Genomic DNA, 9,530 nt, shown 5'->3' on the forward strand with positions numbered 1-9,530 from the left:
TAGTAGACGCAGAAGTCGAGGTAGCCGAGGATGCCGTCCATTAGGCGCTGGAAGGTCGCACCTGAGTTTCGCAAACCGACGCAGGAGTAATTAAAGGTGAGATGGTAATGACGGTTTTCGGGATGTCGTTTGTATGTACCGGAATTTGGTTGTACCCCTTCAGGAGGTCCAATGTCGAAAAGATCTTGGCGCCGTTGAGGTATGTGGTGACGGTGGCGTTGTTTGGGAGTAGATAGTGGTCAGGTTCCGTCATCATGTTCAGCCGCCGGTAGTCTCAACAGGGACGCCAGGAACTTTCGTTCTTCTTGACGAGGTGGAGAGGGGGAGGACCAAGGGCTAGAGGCCTTTTGACAGAGGCCTAGTCTCTCCATCTCCTGGAAGGTTTTCTTGGCGACGGTGAGTTTCTCGGGCTGTAAGCGGCGGTATTTGGCAAATACCGGGGGTCCAGATGTCTTGATGTAGTGATACACGCTATGTCAACTGACATATGTGGTGTTTGTCGCAGCTCAGGCTTGAAGACGTCGGGAAATTCCGTGAGTAGATGGGCGTAGGGCATTCTAGCGTCGATTTCGGCAACCGTAGTTGGCTGTGGCGCGATTTGCAGGGACGTCGAGGCGGATGCAGTTGCGCAGACCAGGGGGCTATTGGCGACATCGACCAGTAACCTGTAATGAACAAGAAAGTTAGCATCGAGGATGGGCGTCCTGACGTCTGCCAGGACGAAGTTCCAGGAGTAGTGAGGTGTAGGCGTTTCCACCCGTAGGTGGCTATGGTAGTGCCGTTAGCGGCAACGAGCCTAACTCCAACGTTCTTGGGGACCCGGCGTTCTGCAGCGGATAAAAGAAATATGGACCTGCAAGCGCCGGTGTCGACAAGGAAACGACGTTTAGAGGACTTGCCGTTGATATAGAGGCCCGTCGCGTCTGTAGAGGCCACCGTGATGGACGGTGGCTCTTTTCTTTTAGGTGTTTTTGTCCAGGTACATCCTGGGTGGCATTTCTTGGCGAAGGCGCCGAATCTTGTGTAGTAGTAGCACAGGTGTAGAGGAGGGATGATGTTGCGTCGTTGTTGTTGTTGGGGCCTATTGGCTGGCAATTCTGCTGCGGTGGTGATTTCATCCTTGACGTCGTTAGCAGTATAGACGTCCTGGCCCCTTCTTGCGGCGCCCTGGGCAAGATGGTCCGCCTTCCGTGAAACCTCGTCGATGGTCATGTCCTCGGCGTTGCCAAGGACGGGTCGGACGGGCGCTGGGAGGCGCAGGAGTCACATTTGACGGAGCATATCGATGCTCCTGCTGGTTCAGTTGGCTGTGGGTGGGAGGCGGGCGATAGACAGCATCTCGAGGTATGTTGTTTAATGTTCCCCAGTGGCTGTTGGGAGTTTTTTTTCGTCTCTGGAGGCCTCTGACGGCGTGAATTTCTTTAGCAAGTACTGCTTCCGAGCGTCATACTGGATGACGTCGTCGTGTTGATCGAGCCATTGGGAGATAAGCGGGAACGCATTCTTGGGAATCGCCTCGAGAACGTAGTCTACTTTCGTTTGGGGCGCACTGATGTACCGTAAGCGGAACTAGATCTTCACCCGGCGAAACCAGGAGGGAGCGTCGACCGTAATGAAGGGTGGCAGCTTTAGGGAGATGGCGTTGGCAGCGGGCATTGTAGAGTCGGATGTGGCAGTGGTAGATGGGTCCATTGTCGCTACAAATGGTTATCAGTGTAGGAACGATGCTACTGTGAGAAGAGAAAGAGGTTTGATGAGTTCGTCTCTTTTATCATTAAGGTATAACCGAACTGGTTTTACATACGGCCAGGAGCCGATGTCAATACAGTGTGGGTAGTCTTCCGTGGTGCGTCATTACATAATTGCACCGGATTAGGTTAGGTCGGGTCAAGCAGGGTCGTACTGTCATAGGCAGGTGTGTGTGGCTGGCGCGTCAGGTCTAGCCGCGTGGGAGACATAACGCGCGTTCAATGCCACTTGTTTATCGTGGTTTGTACACGACCATGCATGGTTGACTATCCTCTCCAGGAATGTTGAGCTATCGATGTATCATTTTCGTTATTTATCTTTTAATTTACCACCTGGTGGCTTCTCTGTCTTGAGTATTGGTTCTGGTGTATTATCCATCTCTAATTTCCATATATGAGGATTATCTATTATATGTATCGTACAACATTTTCACCTCAGTTAAGGTGAAGTTGCACCTCCAATGGACCCTTAGCAACGAGAGGTCAAAGGTCACTAGGCGTTCGGCGCGAGGTCGGATCCCTTTTTACGTAGTTCGAGACATGATTTGAAACTGATCAGAAGTGATTCGTGATTGTGGAGTGATATAAGATTTATCCCAATCACAGGCCTCATATAAACCCTATCGTGTGAAGTGTAAATACGACGAAGCGTGAGGGGACGCGTTCTGTGAGAGAACCAGTCTCCCCTCAGCACAAACCTTCATCCTTCTCTACATTCCCATACCTATCACCCATACCATACCACGCCCGAAGTCGACGCACACATCACCACCACCAGAACAAAGACGAAGAAAATCGCCAAGTGACCACAAGGACACGATAAGTTATAATATTATAATGGAATATTAAAAACAAAGTTTTAGAATTGAAATAATTATTACAATATTCAGCAAAGACACATGATGCTTTGCGCACTAATTGTACCTTTCAGGGCTCGATGAATCCCTGCCGATCACAGGTATGTATTTTTATGCTTCCAATATGAACGTTATAATTCACAGGAGTATCCCAGAATTAATTCAGTGGGGCGGTCATCTACATTAGATTTACATAATCAGAATTACGTATTAAAAAGGATGGTAAAAATTGTCGGAAGTCATGATATTTTCCACACATGAACTGAACTTAGAAAGGGTTGATGAATTAATAGGGAGGATACAGGGATAGATGAATGATTTATTCAATGATAGGCGTATGTAAACAACAGTGAAGAATTAAATGTCGGATTCAGAAGTAAATAATAGAATAGCAAAAAACTCAGTACTAGAACCAATAATGCTACATTGGTAATAAGTGTCATGTTCACAATTTAAATACTGTGTAATTTTATATCTGTGTATACGATTGCAAAATAAAAAACACAAAAAAATATAATGGTTTGGTAATAAACAAAGAAAATCTACGGTATATGTTCCTATATTTGGGGAAAACATTAAAGGAATTTAGGCAAAGAATGGTACACATAAGGTAAGAACAAAAATTTAACAAAAAGAAAAAACAAATAGTAATTACAATAGTGTCGACTATTATATGTGTGGTACGAATGTGGTGAATGTGGTACGGGTATGGGTGTGCAGTTGGCACCCCCGGCACGGGGTCAAAGGTCACCGTGTAGAAAGGGGCGAACGGGTGTTGGCTGATGCGTATGGGCAATGTGTATGTGGAGCGGACGAGGGGAAGATACGAATGAGAAAAGTGCAGTGGAAGAAAAATATAGAGAATAATTAGCTAAGGTAGGATTGATAGGCGGTACGAGTGAAAGCCAAACTAACGAGAAGTGTCTTCGTCATCAAAAAAGAAGCAGGAAATAACGCGGATAAGGTAGGTAATGTGTCGCCCCGCGACCACAAGCTATCTAGGCAGTTCCAAGATGAGCAACATAACCCTAAAGCCGTTTAATGGCAATGGAGACGTCACCGCGTGGTTTAAAAAGATAGAATTAGTGGCAAAATTAACTGGTGTCAGTGACGTCGCGAGCTATATTGCCCTTAATCTGGAAGGCGACGCATTAGCCATCTACTTAGAAATGAAAGAGAGAGATCAAGAAGATGCAGAAAAACTGAAAAAGAGGCTCGAAGAGGCATTCGCTGAGAGTGCGTTCGAATCGTTTAATCGGCTACAAAGAATGCGCTGGGCTGGCGAACAGGTCAACGTCTTTGCCAACGAAATTAGGAGATTAGCGGGACTATCGAGACTTAAAGGCGAAGGCTTGGAACAAGTAGTTAGAATGGTGTTTGTGAATGGCTTCCCAGATCACGTATCTGCTGGGCTACAGGAAGTAGATGATGCCGTGTCTGCGAGCATGGACGTGTTGGTAGTCCGTGCTAGACTTCTCACAAGGACACAGAAGGGTAGGCCGTTAGCTGCAATAGCGACAGAGAAATCAAAAGGCCTTGCACAAAACCGTGTATCGAGATGCCACTACGATGACTCACCCGGGAAGAGGGGAGAACTACTGGGTCAAAGTCCACCGGCCGATAGAAAAGGGGAGACGCGGGAGTCCAGGGTGACCACAGCGGATGGAGGGGACCACCTAGGATGCGTTGTTATATGTGTAGGCGCCCTGGCCATCTCGCAAGGGATTGTGGGGAGACGGAGGCTATCTATTACGAATGTAGAGAACCAGGACATATCGAACAAGGAAACGGACAAGGGGGCGGCTGCTGTGCGAGCTGCCACCCAATCAAAGGAAGGTCGCTCCCCAACTGTATGCCAATTGTAGATGTCTGGCTGAGAGGAAGACGTGCAAGAACACAAGTAGATTCCGGCTGTTCAACCACGTTGTAACTGCCGACCTAATTAAATGATTCATACAGGGATATATGGCCCTGGTGACAGTTGATGAGAGACAAAGTGCGAAGGCGACCAGGAAGTTGAAATGACGGTGTAGGGGAAATCCGATATGACTAAGAGTACTTGCTATTAGAACGGTCATAGAGGGAATTGAAGTGGTGCTGGGAATGGATGCAGTTACATAGCTCGGAGAATTCACGTTTGTCGCCGGGCAAGTGAGGGTTGGAGCGATACGTGATTCGAGTACGGAATGGAGAGGGAGGAGCCGTCAGAGGCCGGAAAAATTTGATGGCCAGAAGTGCGAGGTAGAGTAGTACCTCAAAGGAGGATCGCCTATATTGAAGAACAAAATCGGCTGCTATGAACAGACTCTCGGAAAGGGGTTGAGGGATAACTTTGACATCGAAGTACAGCGGTGGATTGATGAGGGAGTTTTGAGTCCTTGGGAGGAGCCAGTGGAGGATGGAATCTTTGCCTCTGATGGCAGTGGTGCAGCCAACCAAGAACAAAGTGTGACTAGTGTTGGAATTCCGAGAGCTGAACCAGTTTGTAAGGTGTCACACAGGCGATGATTTTGTAGACATATGTAACGAGACTACGCAAATGGTGTCAAATGAGGGGTGCGTCCACGATTGTAGATCTACGGGCGGCTTACCCGCAAATTCACATGGCGAAGAAGCTATGGAAATACTAACTAATAGAATATAAAGGTGAAACATATTGCTTGTCCAGACTGGGATTTGGGTTGTGCTCAGCTCCGAGGATAATGACGAGGATCCTGAAGACAGTACTGAAGAAGACTGAAGTATTGAAGAAGGGCACGGATTCCTACCTCAATGATATATTAGTGGATGATACTGTTGTAACGACGTCGGATGTAGTGGGGCACTTAGCTCGGTTTGGATCGGTTTCAAAGGAGCCGGAACCGATGGAAGGGGAAACGGTGTTGGGGGTGCGACTAGAGAGGGACGGGAACGGAAACCTGATGTTAAGGAAAGGCAACGAGATCCCGGATGTAACGGACGAGATGAGCAGACGAGAGCTCTTCTCGCTGTGTGGCAAATTGGTTGGTCACTACCCGATCGCAGGTTGGCTCCGTGTGGCGTGCAGTTATATTAAGAGGCGGTCAGGGTTGAAGGGTTGGGGAGACAAGGTTGATGAGGGCACGCTCACGATGATACGTGACGTCGTACGACGGGTGAGACGCGATGATCCAGTGAGAGGACAGTGGAGTGCACCGCAACAGAACATAGGTGTAATATGGTGTGATGCTAGCAGCATAGCAACCGGCGTAGTCCTGGAGATAGGAGGTGTGGTAGTCGAAGATGGGGCGTGGCAACGCAAAAAGGATGACTACCATCACATTAATGTATCGGAGTTGGATGTGGTTGTAAAAGGAGTCAATTTGGCGCTGAAATGGGGGCTACGCGAGAGATCGAAATCAGGACAGACTCAGCCACGATGGCGGGATGGATGAACTCAATGCTGACTGCTGAGAAGAGACTACGCACGAAAGGGACAGCAGAAGTCACTGTGAAACGGCGCCTTGGGATCCTGAAGGAGTTAAAAGTCGAGTTCAGCGTAAAGGTGGGCGTAACCCAAGTGTCGTCGGGAGTAAAAAAAGCGGACGTGCTAACCAGAATAAAGAAAAGTTGGCTGAGAGTGCCGGAAGAACAGGAAGAAGAGAAGGTTGAAATGTGCGCCGCAGGATCCCTATGCGTGGAGGAGTTGCATGGAACAGATCACCTAGGTGTTGATAGGTTATTGTTCTTGCAAGGAAAGTTGATCCGAATACAACGAGGGAAGAAGTTCGGCTGTCTGTGAGAGCATGTGTCCAATGTCAACCAATAGATCCCGCCCCAAGACCACACGCAACTGGGGAACTCAGCGTAGAAGAGAACTGGAGGAGGTTGGCGGTCGATGTACCCCACTATCGACAGGGCATGTACTTATCAATGGTTGATTGTGGTCCAGGACGATTCGCCGTCTGGCGGGAGCTGAAGACGGAGACGAGAGAGGAAATTGCACGGGTGATGAAATATTTCTGGAAAAGGGTCCAGTGGATGAAGTCCTGGTGGATAATAGCACCGCGTTGTCGGTCGGGAGCACTGAAAGAAATGCTGGACAAGTGGAGGGCTACTTACCGGCCGAGCGGAAATGGAATAGTAGAATGACACCATTGCTCTATTAAGTCCATCGTCGAAAGGGCACTAATACCGCCCATGGAGGCAGTCTTCTGGTATAATATGTCCCCTAGGTCAGGTCAAGACGAAGACTCGGTTCCACAGAGAGCCTTATTCAAATATGGCTACATCCCAGGGTAGCGCCGGTGCTACCGGCCAATGCTGAAGAAGGTGCTGCCTCAGTACAGGTGGGGGAGGAGGTATGGGTGAAGCCAAAGGATAGTAAATGCACCTCAGAGTGAACGAGGGGTATCGTAACGGAGGTACATTTGCGGAACAACATCTTTGTCGAGGGAGTGCCACGACATATCCTGGATCTTCTTCGTGCAGTGGATGGCGGAGAAAACTATAAAGAGGATTACGATGCGGTAGTGGATGGGGGAGCAGCGCCTCGACGACCGCAGCGTAATAGACGTCCTCCGGGATGGTTGCAGAACTATGAAGTAGAAAGGAGAGGAGACGAAGAAGACAAAGTATAGGTTGATCTCGAGATCAAGGGGGGGTGGTATGAATGTGGTGCGGTTTGGGTGTGCAGTTGGCACCCCCGGCACGGGGTCAAAGGTCACCGTGTAGAAAGGGGCGAACGGGTGTTGGCTGATGCGTATGGGTAGTGTGCATGTGGAGCGAACGACGGGAAGATGCGAATGAAAAAAGTGCAGTGGAAGAAAAATATAGAGAATAATTAGCTAAGGTAGGATTGATAGGCGGTACGAGTGAAAGACAAGCTAGCGAAAACAGTCTTCGTCATCGAAGTAGTAGGAAATGACGCGAATAAGGATTACAAAGGCGGAGCATACCGACAGGAGACCCTTTGATCCATATCTAGGTCGGATGCGAAAAAAAAAATCACATTAATGATAAAATAATAAATAAAAACTATAATAATGTAAATAACAAATAAAATACATAAATAAATGCATAGGTATAGTTAAATAATAAACAAACAAGTAAATAGTAAATAATAATAAATTGACATATAACTAATAATAAATGAAAATCAGACAGACAAAAGATAACAAAACTAAAACAAATAATATAAGATAAATTATAATCATTACAGCATCTTACTTAGGTATTTATCTAAATGATTCTTAAAGCTTCGAACTGAACTACATTGCACTACTTGTGCAGGAAGTTTATTCCATTCATTAACTACACGGTTGGCAAAGTTGTTTCTACCCACTTCCAAATTGAATCTATTTCCGGACAGTTTGAGAGCATTGTTTCTTGTCTGATTCTCATTCAATGTGAAAATTTTGTCACTTTTGATGTTGTCAATTCCCTTTAAAATCTTAAAGACCTGTATCAAGTCACCTCTGAGTCTACGCTTTTTTAGGGAAAACAGATTCATGTGTTTTAGTCGATTTTCGTATGATTTATTTTTTATATTTGGGATCAGTTTTGTGGCTCGCCGTTGTACTTTTTCCAGTCTGTCAATGTCTTTAATGAGATTCGGTGACCATACGGAAACAGCATATTCTAAATGTGGACGAACTAACGATTTATATAGCTTGTTAATGAGTGATGGACTTTTGAAATCAAAAGATCGCGCAATCAGTCCCAGAATCTCATTTGAGGTCGTTACTGATAATTACGCCGAGATCTTTTTCACTATCCACTTTTGTTAACGAATTTCCAAATAACTTGTAATCGTACTTACTGTTATTTTTACCTATGTGCATTACCTTGCATTTACTTGTGTTAAATTTCATTAGCCACTTTTCAGACCATTGCTGTAATTTATCTAAATCTTCTTGAATATCTAACTGGTTTGAGTGATCTTTTGCCACTCCGCACAGTTTTGTATCATCAGCAAATTTGGAAACAGTAGATTTTAGTCCATGGTCTATATCATTTATATATATTATGAATAGAAGTGGCCCAAGAACGGAACCCTGAGGAACTCCACTTGTAACATTTTTCCATCCAGAAGTTTTTCCATTTAAAACAACTCTCTGTTTTCGACCATTCAACCAATTACTAGTCCAACTTAATAGGCTACCACTTATTCCGTGTAAAGCTAATTTAGTAATTAGTCTTTCGTGTGGGAGGGTATCAAAAGCTTTTGCAAAGTCTAGATATACTAAATCTATATTGTTTCTTTTGTCATAATTCGAGATAACTGTGTTGTAGAATTCGAGTAAGTTAGTCACGCAAGAACGTTTCCGTCTGAAACCATGCTGGCTATCATTTATCAAACGGTTACTTTCTAAATGATGTTCGATAGCATCTCTGATGATAGTTTCCATTATTTTTCCTACGATTGAAGTCAAACTTATAGGCCTATTGTTATTTGGTTTCTTTTTGTCACCTTTTTTGAATATGGGAGTAACGTTAGCTAGCTTCCATTCTCTTGGGACATCTCCGGATATGATGGATTTCTTGAAAATAATTTCTAGAACAACAATCTCATTTTTCATATCCTTTAAGATTCTTGGATGCCAACCGTCAGGCCCTGGTGTTTTATTAACTTTGAGTTTGTCTATACACCTTTTAATTTTTTCTTTTGTTATATTTACCGTAGTAAGTTTACCCTAGACTTTTCACAGGTTTCAGATTGGAATCCACTTTGAGGTGTTTCGTTTACGAATACCGAGCTAAAATAATAAGGTAAGTGATACGTCGCCCCGCGACCACAATCGGAGAACAGATCTTAATTTTGAAAAAAAAGAGAAAACCTGTTTACACAAGTCTACAGAAGTCCACATAAACAATGAGCGATAGACGTTAGTTTTACTCAAGCATACGACCGTGTCATCGATCGGTGGTTGGCGGATCTTTTAATGCTTTGCAGATCGATGAAATT

Source organism: Oratosquilla oratoria, chromosome 37 (assembly GCF_046742065.1).
Source record: "Oratosquilla oratoria isolate Oo_2021 chromosome 37, ASM4674206v1, whole genome shotgun sequence".
Lineage (NCBI taxonomy): Eukaryota > Metazoa > Arthropoda > Malacostraca > Stomatopoda > Squillidae > Oratosquilla > Oratosquilla oratoria.